Source organism: Tauraco erythrolophus, chromosome 3 (assembly GCF_009769465.1).
Source record: "Tauraco erythrolophus isolate bTauEry1 chromosome 3, bTauEry1.pri, whole genome shotgun sequence".
NCBI lineage: Eukaryota > Metazoa > Chordata > Aves > Musophagiformes > Musophagidae > Tauraco > Tauraco erythrolophus.
Genome location: NC_141467.1, coordinates 74,710,824 through 74,729,050, shown reverse-complemented (window position 1 = coordinate 74,729,050; position 18,227 = coordinate 74,710,824). Strand labels below are relative to the sequence as shown.

The 18,227-nt window shown below is 37.1% G+C and overlaps 1 protein-coding gene across 1 annotated transcript in view; it reads right to left on the bottom strand.

The window, feature by feature from the left end:
• Nucleotides 1-18,227, bottom strand: part of RALYL (RALY RNA binding protein like) — a 191,243-nt gene that overhangs the window by 60,832 nt on the left and 112,184 nt on the right. The gene's annotated exons all lie outside the window — the stretch shown is intronic.

Genomic DNA, 18,227 nt, shown 5'->3' with positions numbered 1-18,227 from the left:
ATGGACAGCATACCTAAAACATCTACCTAGTTTTTACCAGTTCGGAATTCATGTTATAAAAATTTCCTAAAAATTCTTACTGCAGTGCATGTGGATTTTAGGTAAAATGTCGGTTATTGGTAATAGAGAGAAATGACATTTTGTAAACATACATGAGTTTCCATTCATGAAGCTGAAAACAATAATGCACTTCCATTACGGAAGGAGACTTGAATGGTAACTTAGATGTAGAGACAGACTATGATCTCAAGTCAAATTCTGTCATGAAAGGCTGTACTGGGTCTGAAGAGTTCCCATTTAGGATCTAGAGGAATGCACACTGATTTTTAACTGCCACTTCACTATCCACTCAAAAAGAGAGTTTTCAAAAGTAGATGAAAGTATCTATTTCCTACCCCAAATACATTTATTGTATTTTTGATTCTCAATATAAAAACAGACTGGCTTTAAAAAATTGTGTGGGGAAAGAAGAAAAACTTGGTTTTGACCATACTTTATCTTAGGCTGGTACTTAAAATCCTCAACAACACTAGAAATCTTGTGCATACTTATTAAAAGGTCGCTTACATTACGCCTGTGTATTTATCCTTGAAATTCAAAAAAATATGTGAAGCTTATATAGACATTACTCATGCTGAATCTCAAATTACTGCCTTCTTTTGACTCATTCTCAAAGACATACCAGGAAATACATGTCCATCATTTTGATTGCTAGTAGCAGTTACTCATGGAGAAACATAGGCCCTTCTATGGAGAATATCTTGCCTGAGGTTATGAAGCTGTCTATATAAAAGTAAACCTATATTTAAAAGCTCTGTCCAGCCCTCTCAAATTGTATGTTGTAAAGTCAACATTACAACAAATCATGCAGATAAAATAAAACTTCTGATTAGGAAACAAATATCATGCATCTGAGTGATGCTGCAGCTAAATCTCTCCTCAGTTCCACTAATATACGAAAGAGTAACATTCCATAAAATCATCAGAGTGATTTCAGTGTAAAATTGCTGTGACAGAACAATGTATCCCATTTACCGTGGAATCATCTGGTGAGCAAGACTTTTGAGGAAGCATGTGTTCTTGGTAAAGTCTGTGTTTATCCTGAAATTGGATGTAGTGGAGGGAAAAAGAGAAGTAGAATGAGGAAGCATCATTGCCCAGCACAGTGATGCTAAAAGCCCAGACATTTTTATTTAAGCTGTTCTTGATTTCAAAAGCTGCAGTAAAAGCCTGAGACTTACCGACTGGATACTTTTATTTCACACAAAGTGGGAAAAAAAAAAAATCCATCTGACCTTTTTTAAAAATCAGAAACATTGAAAAAGTGTGTCCCTCAGTTTTTTTGACAGAAAAAATTTTTCAATTGAAAATTTCGTGCTTTGAAAAATTTAAATAATTTAAAACATATTTTCCATTTAAATTGATATTTTCAGATAAAACAGTACTTATTTAAAATTATAAAAGATCCTGAAATGAAAAATTTTTGTGTAGAATTATTTCATATAAAATGTATTTTTGTGGTAAAATTTTCTCCATATAAAGCATTTTGGAATGAAATCTGATTGTAGTTCTTTTTGTAGGAGCTGTATTACTCTTCATTCATAGTTTTCCATAAAATATTAAATTTCTTATTTTGCTTATCTCTCTGAGGTTGGATGGATACTGAAGACAGTTTTCATACCTCCTTGAAATACTTTCTTGCCCTTAATTTTAAGCAAGTGCTTTATTAAATATATATTAATCTTCCTCTTCCATGGTTGTTAAAAATTCCGTTGCGATTCCCTTATTTAAAGAAATATAAATTCTGCTAATGTTGACCCAACAAAGTAAACGTCAAGCATTTGTTGAAAGCCACTGAGGAATTTTGATTGCTGTGCTGCATTTCCATTGGCTCCTGGAAATAACAGGATTGGAACGAAAATTTTATCCTGTGACCTTTACAATAATTAGACCTTTCTACGCTATTTTAATATGTCAGCTTTAAGGTCGTTGGCTGTATTGACTTTCACTGTCTCTTACTACAACTAGGTCAGACTTTAGGAAAAAAAGTGGAATTTTAATCTGTTCTTGGGAAATATCTCAGGTCGTGGAATTCATCTTCACGTATTTTTTGTGTCTCTCACCTGCTTCTCTTTCAGAGCTACAGCCCAGGTCACTCTTATTAGACACATGAACTTTAAACAACTTTAAAAACCTTTCCTCATCCTTTCAGGACAGATCAATGTTATCTTCATGATTATTATTGTAGACCTACATTTGCAGCTCTACAACACCCATTTTTAACAAAGACGAGTAGTATAGAAGACTAAGGACTGTTTGTTATGTATTCCCTCTATTTTAATCAAATACTGCCAGAAAGGTAGCACTGTAAAAAAACACAGCTGTGAAGCTGCTTAGAATCAGTTAAGAGTCCCTCACACTTAAATAAATCTCTAAATGTACTAGCAGAAAACAGTGAACTATGTTATACAGACAGTAATAGCCAGAATTTCTCTTTAACACAGGAAATAGTTCATAGAAAAGCTGTGCACGCGGGGCTTTTCTGTTAATATGAAAGTGATTGAATAGCTCTGCAACTCCCTAAACACCTTGCAGTAAGTTAAGAATGGATGTAGGAAATGGTTTGAAAAGTTAGACTAGATTTTCACCCCATTATTTTTCAGCACTATCTACTCCAACTTCAATTTCCTAACTAAGATTAGAAGTGAACTTGTCAACGTTTCACAGGATAGATTATTTCTAGCCCAACTGGAAATCTTGTGAGATAACTTCTTCTCTTGCTTCATCCATCATTAGTTTCACAGCAGACATTTACATCTACTAGGTCATAAACTGTATGTCAAATAAATTTGTTGGCTGCAGCACAGAGATTTACCTGCACTAATGATTCCACCCAGAGGAATGCAGAGAGTTATGCTGTAAAATTAGCTACTGCACTTGTACATGAATATGAACCAGACGACTTGACAAAGGACACAGACATTCACATTGCTTCTATGCGGGAATGGAACAGTCCAGGGATTCTCACATTATTTTCTCTGATCATACACTATAAATGTTCACTTAGATATCAACTTTAGGATAAATTCGACACTGAAACTCAAAGTATTAAGGGATCGCTATGAATAAGAAAGTGACTGTGCATACAGCAGCACATTGTAATGCAGCAGCTCCTCTCTCCTTGCTTTCAGAATCATACAAGACTACTTTCTTTATTAAGATACACGCATCTTCAGTTCTATATATTCCTGTTAGCAGAGCAGAGGTTAGTTAAGGTATGAGATCTAGATTTCATTCAAGGTTGTGTGTCATCAGCAGAATATCTCTAATTTTGAACATGATATTTTTATTTCTAATTATACTGAAAAGTGCCTAGCAATTAATGAGAAAAAACAAAACAAAACAAAACTGAAAAAAAAAAAAAACATAATATACAAACCATTTAGAGAGAGCAGTGATTTTATTCACTGGTTTCATAAATTTGTCTGAAAGAGCAACTCAACACAGCTTTTCTCCTATCACGGTTTCCTACCACTGCCTGCCTACCTCCTCTAGGCAGTAAAGTAATGACCAAGGAGATCCTGGTGCATGAATTTCCCATTTTTGGAGAGGTGGTATCATCTAGCCTTGAGGCTTTGCTCACAGATTTGCTGCCAAAGCAATCTGAGATTCTGGTCACCTTTAAACAAACTTTTTAAGTGTAAGCAATGATACCTAAAGGGTATTATTACCCTAGAAGTATTTCAGTACTTCTCAGTATACCTGTCCTTCAGATTTTTTGGAAAGTTTTATTAAAAAAAAAACCCACAAACCAAAACCAATCAACCATTTTGATTGACAAAAACAGATACCATAAACTAGAAGCTTCAACAGCCACTAGCTCAACCCATGAAATCTGGGACTTTGAGGCTTTCTGCTGCAAATCCAGGACCTGTATCTCAGGCTACATCTATAGTATATAAAATTAAACATTGCCTTTCAAGGCACTAGTACTCAGTTATCTCTTGCATTAAATTGTTAGAGCAGTTCCTGGCATGACTTTTAACCCCAGTTAACAAGTAGTCTCCCGTGCAATTTCTAGACATAGAGAATGGACATGACCTAGGGACCGTTACTGGTTGGCATTTTAGTTGTGGCCACTCAGCTTTGCAGGGTAAGACCCAGTGAAAGAGAACAGTTCCAAGTATCTATAATTAAGTTTTACTGATGTAACCTCTGAGAGTGGGCTCCATGTCAGAAAGACTGAGAACCATGACCTGGAACTAAGAAAACTCTAAGGGTCTGTGTAATTCAGTGGGTAATTTTCTAAGACATGTTTCTACAGATGATTTTTCACCCATTCTTGTGAATCGTTGTAAAAACTGAGACATCTTGAAAAATTCCACAGTTGCTTCAGTTAAAATTTTGGATGAAAAAGGGTGTCACTGTGTACTGCCAGACCAGCTCTGCTTTAGATCAATCATTAATGGAAGAAATGGTGATTAAAATTAATGTGCAGGGAAAGAATTCACACAATGACTGTACCATTTATATCCAGACAGAGATATGGATATAGGGAGATCAGGAAGCATTTTCTCCTTTTTCAGATGACCCAAAGTATATGGGACAGAAGACAAAGACCAAGAAGTAGGCGCAATTTAGAGAAAGCTGATAGTCGTGTGATTTATAGCATAAGTGAACACCAGCAAAGCTAAAGCTAATCTATCTTTCTTTTATACTCTTCCATCTACCAGTCTTTTAAATCTCCCTGCTGCGTACTAATGGAATTTTAATCAAGTCATATGACATTTTTTACGTCATAGACTTCCTTTTTTCTTTATATGTTGCATTAATTACATGTCATCTCCTCCCTTTTCCCCATCTCTTGCATGTGAAAAAAAGCTAAGAGGAAAGGACAGTTCTCAGTTCTGTTCAATTCTGTGCCCAAATTGCACAGCTGTAAAGAAGAAACTTCCCAGAAAACTGAACACAAACTCAAATTTAACTTTCAAGGCTAGTAAAATATTAAATGAAGGTCTGGGTCACACATTTTCCATTTCCATAATGTTATTAAAAATAATTTGCTTGTGGGGCTCTCAGCTGCATTTGGATTTTCTCTTAGCATTGAAGTAATTGAAAGTCTTTTTTTGCACAAAGATGACAACTATTGTTAATGCTTCATACAGAAAGAATCGCTTGTTGAATAGTGTATGAAATTTCTTTGTTCAACCATCTCTTCTTTCATTAAATACTGCTAAAATGAAATGAGGCTATAGGATTATATAAACTATCATTCTTAACACCATTCAGTAACAGAAGTGTCAGGTGTTGTATTGCTGGAAAGTCTCTTTCTGTTCCCCAGGGAACTGGGTTTGTGTGAGGACAGGAGACAGCTAAAAGGGGAAATCCTGTCTTGTCTATACACCCATCACAAACTGTTCCTTCAGGGTCCTGGAGACAGCGGTCTCTCCCTTAGCTGCTGAACAGATGCTGACGTGCTTCATAGCTGACATGGAGCACTGGTCTGCCTTATTTTTTGTCTGCTTGCTGCCATTCCTGCACCTCCTGCCCCAAGCGATGATGGCACAGTCACCGGGTAGACCTTCCTGGCCCCATCGGGTGTGTGATCAGCAGTGGTGCACATCGTGCCCAAGGAGAGGCATCACTTCTGCCTGGGGAAAGGCAGAACGCTAATCTGTTGTCTCTTGAAGACTGCCCATGGATTCCACTGTGATTGCAGAGTCTGTGGCTGAGACCTCACAAACTGTTTCTCTGATGGTGCTTGAATCCCTGCGGATCAAATACTGTGATGGGACAGGAGTCACTCTGGGGGAAGACTGGAGCACTGGGCTGCAGAAGGGACACCATGGAGAAAAGAATATGTCTTGTGAAGGGCTTCCAATGGGAAGGAAGCCCTACTGTTGGCAATCCTCCCCACTCCTCCTCCTCAGCACCAGGCTTGTGGGTTCCTCTACAGGAAGATCCACGCTGCTGTTTTGCAGGTACAAGAGCTTCAGACTTGGCTACAGGGGACTACATGGCTATGGCCACCTATCTGCAGGCCAGCTGTAAGAACTGTGAGAGTTTGGGTCTTAACTGCGGGAACTCCTAGTTCAGTTTGTGCCATGACAGTCATGAAACTGGCTGTCATACAAGCACTTCACCCCACCAGAGCCAAATTATAGATGCAGGCAAGTATAGTCCTGCTGTAAGAAGATTTTTAACCAAGTTATCAGCTGCTCTGTTTCCCACTTAGAGAACAAGATTTCTACTTGCCAAGTACTTGTTTTAACACATGGACTGGCCCATTCTGCACATGCAGAAGATAAACATTGCCATAAGGATACGGAAAGCAATGGAAAAGTGCATCAGGACCTTTCTGCTACCTTCAGAAAAAAAAGCCGACTGTTTTAATGTAAGTTTAGCTAGCCAAAAAAAAAAAAAGAAGTTCAAGCAAAGACTCTCATATGATCCCAATGCCTGCTCTCACTGTACCTTCTCATTGCTGCTATTAATGGGAAACAGAACTGGTTCTTGAGTTACAGTTTTTTTCAGACAGTGAGGTGTACAAGCAACACCTTTCTTTCTTTGCTTTCTCTTGATCACAATAATGACACTGTTTACAAATGGAAAATAAAACATCTGTCTTCTTTCTGATCAAGCACAGTCATTCCAGGGCAGCAGCCAACAAACTCTCTGCTGCTTTTCTTTGGTAACAAGCGATAGCTATTACCATGAGAGTCAGACAAAGCTTAATGTTGACTAGATGTCTGAGTTTCTCAGCATTGCAATTAGCCTCAAGCAATGACATTAAACAGTGTAGTGGGGATACAGTATGAAAGTCCCTCATCTACCTCTTTCAGATTTCAATATGATTTATCCTAGAGAACATGCCCTGAACCTCAGCAATTTTCAACTCTTCCTCAAAATATTTTTTTTTTCTCTCTTCTAATACTTGGCTACTTTCTCTGCCCCACAGCCTTTTACCTAACTCTTTTACTAATGTTAGCTTCATGCTCCAAGTGATAGTTATTCATGACAATTGAAATCTGTAGTGTACAAAAGAGTTCAGTATCTCCATTGCCTCAGTCCTTTTGTCTTTCTCGCTGTTTTTCCTGCAGATGGTCAACTTTATTAATGCAAATACAAACAGCAAGTATTTTTCCTAAAATAACCATCACAATAACGATATTTTGCCAAAAATCACCAACATTATTTTGTCTGCATTTGTTAACCACATCTCTTTGACATTCCAAGAAAATTTACTTATGTTTGAACTGCATTTCCTCATAATTTTGAAAAGTGAACGTTCCCAAGGATTTCTGGGTGACACAAGCAGAATGGTTTCCACAGAAATGCCTTCCAAAGCACGGTTCATTCTGCATGTCACAGCAGCCCTGGGACCTGTCCTGGTTTGGGCAGGAGGACCCAACAGCCCCAGAGGCATGGGGCAGAGGCAGCAGGGGATGGTGTGGGGCAGAGGTTGTGGATGGGCATCTTCAAGGTGCTGTTAGGTGTGAAGACAGGTTGGCTACTGTAGCTGCTTCTGCCCCTGGGGTTTCTTGGCATAACAGTCATCACTGAGGGGTAGGTACATTTTTGATACCCTGGACTTTGCTGTCAAAACCTTCAAGAGTAGATCTGATCTTGAGGGTATTCCTACAGACTAGAGGCTTTCATTCAGGCTGACAACAGATCAGGGAGGATTTCTCCAAGTCTTGAAAAATAACAGCTTCAGATCACAGGATGCTGGTCCAGAGGAATGGACCTCTGTAGCCCCAAGTGCACTTCCACCACTCCCTACTACAATTCCTCTCCAAAACATATCTGATATTCTCATTTTTTGTCCTAAAATCCTTCCTCTGTTCTTCACTGTTCTCTTCATTCTTCAGGTTCTCGACCTGACCTCACTTCAACAGGCCCCTGTCCCAAAAAATTACTCTCAGCTACTTCCAGTTTTGGTTCTCTTTTCTATATACCATCTTTGTGCCCATGATCTTCATGTTACTGGTTTATCTGGATTAAGGAGATGGTTTTTTCAAGCTCCAAATACATTTTGGAATTGCATAGCACAAGTCTAATAGCATTTCCCTTAAGATACATCAGTTTTTTCAGTGCCAACTTCATGAAAATATGTCCCAAATTATAGACTTAGAGACTCACAGAATGGTTTGGGTTGGAAGGGGCTTTTAAACATCATGTAGTCCAACACTTCAGCCATGGGCAGGCACACCTTCCACTAGATCAGGTTGCTCAAAGTCCTGTCCCAACTGACTTTGAACACTTCGAATGATGGGGCATCCACAACTTCTCTGGACAACCTGTTACAGAGTCTCACCACCCTCATCATAAAAAATTTCTTCCTTTTATCCAATATATCATGCATTAGGGTTCTGAAAAGTTTTGTCTTTGTAACACAATCACTGTAAAAAGTATGTTGGACAGTCACAGAATTAGCTCATGTGTTTTCACACAAAAACTTTAAATACTACTTTAACGCTGTCAAAGTTTTAATATTATAAGATAATACAGCAGTGATATAAAGGAAAATGTCCTGTGACACTAACTGAAAGTCTAACATTTTTATTAATAGCTCAGAGTTGGATTAAGTGACAGTGGAAGCGGAGACAATTCCACTGAAATTTGGACACGGGAGGAAACATTATTGTCAAGGCAATTTACAAACAAATTATATGCCAAATCCAATATTTCTGTATTAGCAACGTTTAGATTCTAGCCATATACTAACTCTCTCTCATTGCCAGTGCATGCAGTTCCCCAGTGGAGTCAATTTGACAACCAAACTACAACAGCACAGAAGCCTATTGCAAAAGCAGGACATAGAATAATTGGAAATACTGACAAGCTTCAAAATGAACAATATATAGTGCTGTTTTATTCAGGTCTCTGGCATTTCTGCAAGAAAAATACAAAAATAGCTGATAGGAGTAGAGAAAATTCAATATCTTCTCAGACTGATGGTTCATATACTGTAGTTTTCTGCCTCCAGCTGCCCTGGATGCTTTGGAAGGAGATACAAGAACCTCAAACTAGTTAGAAACAAGATTATTTTCCCTCCATTCTCTTATCATTTCAGCATAATTCTCCTCTTAAAATGCTAAGTAGTTTAGGATTAGTTTAAGTCCTAAAACATGATGTTTTATCTTTCTTCCTGTACAGATTTTGTTAGTATCTAACTGATAGTAACTGGAACTGGAAATCACTACAACTTCAAATAACCTTGCTAACTACATAAATGTCTAATCATTCTGTTATTCCTACTAATATATCACATTGATGCATTTTTTTAACAAAAAAAAATGTGTTTCTAAACAAGAAGTGAGCTCTGGTTTGGCCTTATAATCTCCCCACCCTTCATCCCCTCAAACCCTTTTTAAACCACTATTAATTTTACCGATCAGTAATAATCAAAATCTTAGGAGTCATGTCAGAAACCTTTTCTCCAAACAGAAAATATCATCTTTCTCCATGCAATTTGTTGGACTTTTGCTGTTTACTTCTGTAGATTTACATTTGGTCTTACATGCTGATATACTTCATATGCTGCTTCAGACATTCTCTCACAAGTGGTTTAAGGTATACCGATACTAATTTACATATATATCATGAATCAATAACAGGAAACATTATAATAGGTTACTAAAAATCATATTAGTAAATAAAGACATTATTTTGAAACTCATTAAATCTAGTCTGAATATCAAAACTACTACAAAAAAGATCACATGAAATTTTCCAGTTTAACTTTTAAAAAGTTAAAAATCAAATTACTATGCTTATTGATATACAGTGTTAGTAAATCTCTCAAGTTGGTCATTCACCACACTCCTATATTAACTGGCTCCACATTCTTCTATGCTTTCCCGTAACATTTTCTGTCTATGTTGGCTTTGCCATACAAATGATCTCTGTTATCCAGAAAGAAAATATGTCATTTCGGCTCCGGGACCACAGGACCCAAGAACTCTTCCACTCTAACTGAATTTCCCCAGAAATTTGTAGGCCCATGAGATTTCCAATTTATTTCCTCAGAATGTGATTATTCAGAGCGAACTACATATAAACACACAGCATAAATGTTTGTAAAAAGGTTTCAGAAGCTACTCTCTACTGCAGCTGGCATGATAAATGCATAGAGGTAGACAAGACAATAAACACACATCGGACATTCTCTTCCTCAGACGTTTTTGGGGCTTATACCAGATTCACCATGTAAGCCTATATTTTCAACTGGAACAATTTCCATTAAGTTCTGCAATTTGTCTTTATCACACAGTTTCTGAAAATAGAAGATTGCAAAGAAGCATTGAGGAATATTGAATTCCTGAATCTGGAGTTAAATTATTGCTGTTGAAGTGGATGCTGGAGTCAATTGCTTGAATATAGCAAACAAAACATTCCTTAGTCTCAGAAATGTCATATCTGATATTGTTATCTATCACTACTTTTAAGGGAAGACTGGTGCTGTACACCTATCTTAAACCAAAGAACCTGCAGCTTTTAAAACTGTTGGTCTTTTTTTTTTTTTTTCTTTTTTTTTTTTTCCTTTTTTTTTTTTTTCCTTTTTTTTTTTTTTTTTCCTTTTTTTTTTTTTTTCCCCCCACCTTGCAATGAGAAATTCCAGTGGCTGATCAAATGAAACAGCTCTCTAAGCTCACCTGGAAACATTAATCTTCTGGACATACTGCATAAACCACTAATCTCATGCCTGTCATTTGAAATGAGGAAGGGAGTACAAGGAAAGAGGCAGGCAGACTTTTTAAAGCCTAAGAATTGTTATTTTAAGTCTAAAAAGAGATTCCTAAATCTTGCATTGCAACAAAGAAAGACAACCAGAGAAAAACACAGGGCTGAATGATCCCTCTGAGTAAAAATGGACATGATTCAACACAACATTGCTTCAGCACACTGTCTCCTAATATTTCTATTCCTAATGTTCAGCTCCTTATCAGACACTGCTGTTAACATCATGACATATTTTTTGCTTGAAAGCAGAGCTAGAGATACAACTAAACCCTAAAAATATTTATGCTGGCCTGGTGTACATAGGCCCAACTGTCTACAGCTAGCTGTGCATACCTTCACTCTGCTGTAATCTCAACCTTACAATTCTTTCCCATAATGCCTGATACTACTTATCAACTTTATAAGCATTTATAATTCCATACTTAAAAAAAAATGTACCTATTTTCCAAGCAATTAGGCTAGAATAGAAATGCAGTGCTCATGTAAGAAAGGAGGCAAGTTTGGATTGGATGAGAGTTTCAAAAGCTTTCGAAGTTAACGTAACTTTCCATTTAAGTCTGCGATAAAAGCAGATTTAGGTCAGTGTTGTTACTTTTCACCCTTCAATCATATATTGTATAATAATCAGAAGACTTGTCTTTTTTGTCTTTTTTTTTTTTTTCCTTTAACTTACCGAGGTGGAATCTAGTTAACTGAAATAAGAAAAAGAACATAGTGGCCTTTTGCATTTGCCTTTTGATCATTCACATGGTTACTGTTAGCCTGAGCTGCTTTATTTTAGGGAAAAGGAAAAAGTACATCCAGCAACAAAGGCTCCCAGGGATTCAGGATGTCACTGCCTGTAATGGAGGTGTTCCAAAAGTGACAATGGGAAATTCCAGCTGGTTGTGTCATGTTTGCAGCTGTATTTATGGAAAAATTGTTATACAGAGAACGGCTGTGTGCTTGAGCACGTGGCATTGCGTTATCTGGACTATCCAGTCAGTACGCTGCATGCATGGCTGCATGGCTCTCCTAGCAGCCGTTAACCCCATTCCCAGCTGGTTTTCCTTTTATACAGTGATACTCAAAGAAATTAAAATAACATTGGGAAACAATAAATTGTAGCAAATGTGTTCATTACTTCATTTTTTGCAGTTCACTAGTATCCTGAGTCGCCATCATAACGGTTCCAGGACCAATAATGACAATTAACGTTTTTTGTGTGCACATCGTGTTCTGTATTTTGGTGTTGCTCCCTAAAAGCCTTTATTTCACACTTTAAATTAACAGCTGAGATTAGCAGAAAAAAATGATGAACCAGAACATGGAAATTCTTATCAGCTTCAGCTCATATAAGCAGATGCTGGCCAAGATCAAGAATCAGTTACCCCCCAGAAACCCAATGCTCACTTCAAGATATTCCCAAGCTCTGATGTAGGAAGGATGCACAACTATTTGGAGTGGATTCAAGTTTTCTTTTAGTACAGTTATTCATTTAGGTTTGTCTGGAAATAGAGGTTGTTCTAACTGTCGTTCTGTTTGCAGCAAGTAACCCAGAAAGGTCCATCTTGTTTTACTTACATTCAAATCATTAGTTTAGTATTTGTCACCTCTCCTGAATGAAAACAGTGCTCAAATGTACTGCTCTTACGAGATCACAGCTCCCCAAATCCTGCTTAGATATTGAAAGTCTATAAATCTCTCTCTCCAAGACGTGCAAAATAAACATATCCACAAATTATTACATAGAATAATTAATGTCTGGCTGTACTCTCTACATTAAAAATTGTGTGTTTTGTTTCTCTGATACATGTTGCAGTTTTGGGAAGGTGGGTAACACAGTTGAATATGAAGGGCTATCCCCAAATGTAAACAAAATCCACTTGCAGATAGCAGTGGCTCAGTTTTGGGTTCAACAGCTTCTTCAGGACGCACTGCCCCTGGTGACACATGCGGACAAGGATGGTCGTGATGGATGGTGCACTGCACATTTTTTTTTTCTGCTAGGATGCCAGCCAAAACTGAAATGGTATTGCTGCCATGGCATAGCAACGAGCGAGGGCAGACGCAGTAGGGATTAGTACTGTCATTGACATTGCCTTCAGCTGTCAGAGAGGGATACAGCCTGCTGTATAGTAGACAGTGAACAGGAGGGCAAGTGAATTAAGACCAGCCCATTAAGAATATAAATATTCCACTCAGGTCTCATAACGTTCACAAACTGGTTACGTCCTGCTTTAGTTCTGCCTTTCTCCATACCTCTGATTGCTTCACAGGCAGCTCACATACGAATCTGTGGGTTGCCTGTGAAAAATTTTCTGGCATGTGTGACAGCGTATTACAGCAGTGCGGATGCAGAAATTATCTAGCATGTCACAGACATCCCCTAGGACTCTAAGGATGAAACTGAGGTCTTGATTTTCACAGAGGAGTATGATGAAGTTTTATGGTGCGTGCATGTAATCTTGTATTTGCAAATACCTGAATGTATTTTTCATGCATTATCAAGACAGCTAACTCTTGGAGCATTTGCATTTGAAAAGCCTCCCCATACACAGATTGCCAGGTTCCAAGTTTTTCTAATCTGGGAAAGATTCTAGCTATCACATCTTTAGCTGAATTCAATTGTGTTTAATTCTTTTTAAATTGAGAAAAAAATTTTAAAAAGCAATCAGTGTATAAAAATCATAAAACACTGGAAAAGCTACCATGTTAGAGGCATAGATATACTTATTGTACCAATATATCTTGAACATTGATATTTTAAATTTTAAACCTGTATTTAGCAACATTTTGCAGTTTTACAGAATTCAGCATCTGCAGAGTAGTATGGGAGCTTTCACTAGTCTTTGCTTTCACTGGTTCTACTAAAAGCTAACTATGACCATCTATTATGATATAGGATGATACTGGGAGAGAATTGAATCACAGGCCTTTTGATTATATAGACACTTCTATAGCTCAGTCACTGTCATCCCAGCAATGAAAGGATTCTATCCAAAGGTCAAATACAAATTATATCTCATTTTTAAAAGTTTAGTCTAAGTTAAATATACAGTGTCATTTATTTAAAATAAAATAATAAAATCTTTTATTCTACTGTATACTAGATATATTTATATTTATGTTTGCTTACTAATTTCAATGGCTACTATTTTATCCAGCTATAGAAACTGTACAAGAAGCTTGCAGTCTTAAATCCTTGTGCTGTGAATGGATGTAGGAAGCTAAAGATCCACACTTCTGTCAAACAAGCAATGGGAAAGACATAGCACTGCCAACTAGTGAGTAGCATAGCCAAAAGATTGCATTTTGGAAAAAATTCTTTCAGTCACTAATCTAGGTATCAAGTTATGCTCCAGTATTGAAAAAAAAAAAAGAACAACAACAGAGAACCATTGAACCAGCTGCATTTTAGAAGAGCTTAGCTTTTCTTTACTTTCAAAATTCAGATGTTTTTCCCCTTCTTTCTCTTACATATATATCTGCAAATGTCCGCACTCTTCATTTCCTTTTATTTTTTCCCAAGAACAGGATTCCTTTTTTACCAATCACTTCTGAAAAATTGGTCTTTTCTCTTAGCAAACTACCTAAAAGCCGAGCTTTCTTACAGGCAATCCGTTTTGTGAAGACTGAGCACCTTTGACAGGCTGCCCTGGAAACAGCTGTATCTGAGACTGTCATAAGCAAAGTTGTATTGGGCTTCGAGTTATCATATTTATTGTGCCACCTTGAGATAAACACTGGCTCCTTGCCATGCATGAGACTCCACCTTGCATACCCCTCCACCCATTTTTGCATGCAAACACTTGAGACACGTGGACCTCTGACCATCCAGAAGCAGCCACCTGCCCCTGTGGGCTCACACACACCACCGTGGTGTCCACTGTGTCCTGCAGAATCATGCCATGTCACAGCAGGGGGATAACACACCGAGGAACTGTTGGTGTGCCCACACAACCAGGAACATTTCATACAGGTTTCTCCAATGATAATTGAAATATTGACCTATTGGCATTGTTACTGCATGACATGGTTCAGTATCAAACCCAGTATTTTTCTCACCGATCAACAACAGCAGCAGCTCTCTTTTACTGAAATGGCCAGAGCTGAGTTACAATCCAAAACCAAGATATGAAACAGTAAACTGTTTTAAATTATAGCATCAGAATTATCTCTCTACATTCAGGCTGCAATTTTGTCAAAACTAAAAATAATTTTGGCAGTGTCACTGTTTCTTTTTGCCCAACTGGCTTCACCTACTAAGCAATCAGAAAATATGATCTATAATTATTTAATCTATAATGTATGCATATCTCTAAACTAATTACTCCAAAAGACAAATTATCAAGCTATTAAAAAACAATTTAAAAAATGATAAGCACCATTCTATCATTCCTTCACTCTTTCCTTTGTGACTCCATATGAAATTGGAAAAATAATTGTAAAAAATTTGAATATTGCAAATAAAATTTATTATTGTGCCTATCATTACATGATAGCACAGATACGTTCAACACAGGTTTGTGAGAAATTCCAAGTGGCTTTTGTCCCTGAAATATATCTGCAGTGAGCCTGTGTTACCATGTCGGAGCTGAACAATCCAAACCATGGGTAGAGAAGAAAGTCAACTAGCCATGAGTGCTGTTTTATCTCAACTTCCAATCCACACTGGGAGTAAGAAGGACGTCTGTGGAGCTGCTCCTATTGTCCATTTCTGAATCTCAAGGCACTTCTCTACAGTTCTCAAGAATAAGCAGTTAAATGCTGGTCTTTATTTGAATATCAAGACTCTTAACATACGACTTATATGAGTCATTCTGCCATTTTGAAAAAAAAAATTAGAAACAAGATAATAAACAAAAGTCCTTGTGAACAAGAGATTAAAAAGAAAGAGTAAGGAACTGCTGGCTCACTTTTTTCCTTCTAATTGTGAGCAGACTGTTGATGACAGTAATTATTTTCCTCATCTTGACACCACTGGTCTTTAAATTCTGACCTGATCATACTTTTACATTATCTGCAGTCTTAGATAATAATTTTTACCATGGTGACCAAAGGAAAGGACAGAGTTTTCCCAAATGACACACTGAAACTAACAGAAATCCCAAATTATAGATGTGCATTTGAGAAATCACAGACATTAATACTTTAAAAGCTGAAGGGAAAATCCATTTGGCATAGGAAGCGTGGGCAGTGGAGCATGTCATTTAGTTATACTAGAAACAGAATTAGCTCAAAAGAAGAGAACTGGTTCTTCATTTACTCCTAATATCTAAAATGCTTGTACCTGTGAAATTGAAATTTAGCTAAGAGAGTTTTGCAGTTGCTTGGTTTTATCAAGTTTAGGCATTTATTCTTGTGTTAATACTTCTGCTTAAAGAAACAGTAATCGACTGAAGAATGACTGTCTGTAGAGTTGTAAAACTAGCACAGAATTAAGAATATTGTTACTTTAACTACCAAGAAATGGGAAAAAAATCCACTATATAGGTCACAAGATTTAAAAGCTGTAATGGCGGTGGGAAGAGATAGAGGCAGTCAGGAAACAGAGGCAGTTCAAGTGCAGACTCGTCCACTCTACTGTATGCACAAGATAATAAATTCGACCAAAACGATCCTACAAACTTTACTGAAAAGTCCACATTTAGCTAGTCTTGTGTGATCTAATATATCATCCTTCACGAACATAAAAATGGCGTTTATGTGGTTTCCATATCTGTGGTCTTATCAAGCACTTCAATAAACCAATTTGTGAGTACTATACTAAATCCCAAAGACTAGTTACACCTATTCACTACAATGATTACTTCTTCCTACCATCTCAGCAGTGGAGGAAAGCAGTGTATCAGGAAGAAAGGAAAATGCAGTGAGTTATCCTATATGCTCTAGAAACTCCGTAACAGGAAACATAAAGGAACAGCAAACAATCACAGAGGATGAAAATACCAGAAGAACAAAGAAAGGAATACAATATAAATATTTTTATTATTGAGCTATATCCAGCTGCTTAGGCATACGAGCTATGAATATCCAACAGCACCTCATGCTGTGATAAACTGACATTTCCTGCCAACCCCCTACAAAAAATCCTCAACATAGACATGAAAAACCTTTTAATTTGTCAGTAAGTGCTAAAGTATGGATTTTGCAGCTCTGAGTTTAGTGATCAGTAATACAATGTACTTGACCAGTGTCGCTTTTTTCTAAATGTCTCCTTTCCGCACTTTGCACCCAGTCCTGTCAGTCCCACTTACATCACGTCCAGGCTGAGCTCTGGGCATGTTCCTCCTGACTGCATGGATGCCCCCTGTGCTATGACTTAGCACTTTTACTAGCTGATCTCCTTTTAGTATCCTGCAAGATAAAGCCACTGACATGCAAAAACCAAACATGACTTATGTTCTCATAAGAGAGATGTCACAGATTATATATTGCTCTGTAATTTTCTGACAGTAAATGAATAATTACTGTGATCTTGAATGTGTTACTACTGAAGATACTAAGATTTTGAAATAGTTGCATAAATACATCCAATGATTGTATATTTTACTTTGTACATAACAATTATAATGTTTGGATTTTTATCTGGACTTAGTTTGTATATTTTTTTCCAATTTTGCTTGAAAAATCTCTACGTTAATGAATTTTCTCATGTTTAGTACCTGCCTTTGTGCATATTTCACTAGCTATGAATGTAGTAGATTTGTATCCATCTCTGTTTCCTGTTCAATATAAAGGAAAATAAAGTTAAGATGATTTAGGAAAATCATGTCTCCTGTCTTTCTAGAAACATGTTCATCAGAGTGAACACTTACCTTCATCTAACTCCAATAAGATCACCAGCAAAGTATATAAATTTGGAATAAATAAGTGCTCTGACTATTTTTGCAGGAAATAATTATTTCTAAAAGACTTAAGATACAAATAAAATCATAGAACCTAAAATAGGATGTTTTGAGAAGGAAACAAGAGAAAGTCTGAGCTAATCACTCGTCATAGGGATATTTAACGAAAGAGAGGACAAGTGATCTTCTACAGAGGACAGAGAATACCCAGATACATTTGAGGTAACTTAGATCAGCTGTAACATGGTTGTAATGCTCATATGACCTTGACTGAGAGGATGATAATTCTTTTGCCTATTTACTATATAATACATACCTTGACAAACCTCCTGTAAAAGAGGAAAAGAGGATGCTATCCTGCTTGGTAAACGGATTACTTACTTTTTCCAAAAAATGCAAATGGAATCGACTGATCTTAGCAATAACAATTTTAAAATAGGTGACTTATTTATGCCACTTGTTTTATCTTAACCTGATTTTTAATTTCTGCATCCCTGTGTTCCTGCCCATAGCTATGCAGTTTTGTGCATATTGCCAGAAACCATATCTCTCAGGAAAGAAGGAGCCAACAGACTTGCACTGTCAAGATTGTCCATATAAAAAGCTTTGACTAGTGAGTTCTCTTCTTTAATATTGATTGCTTGCCTCCAG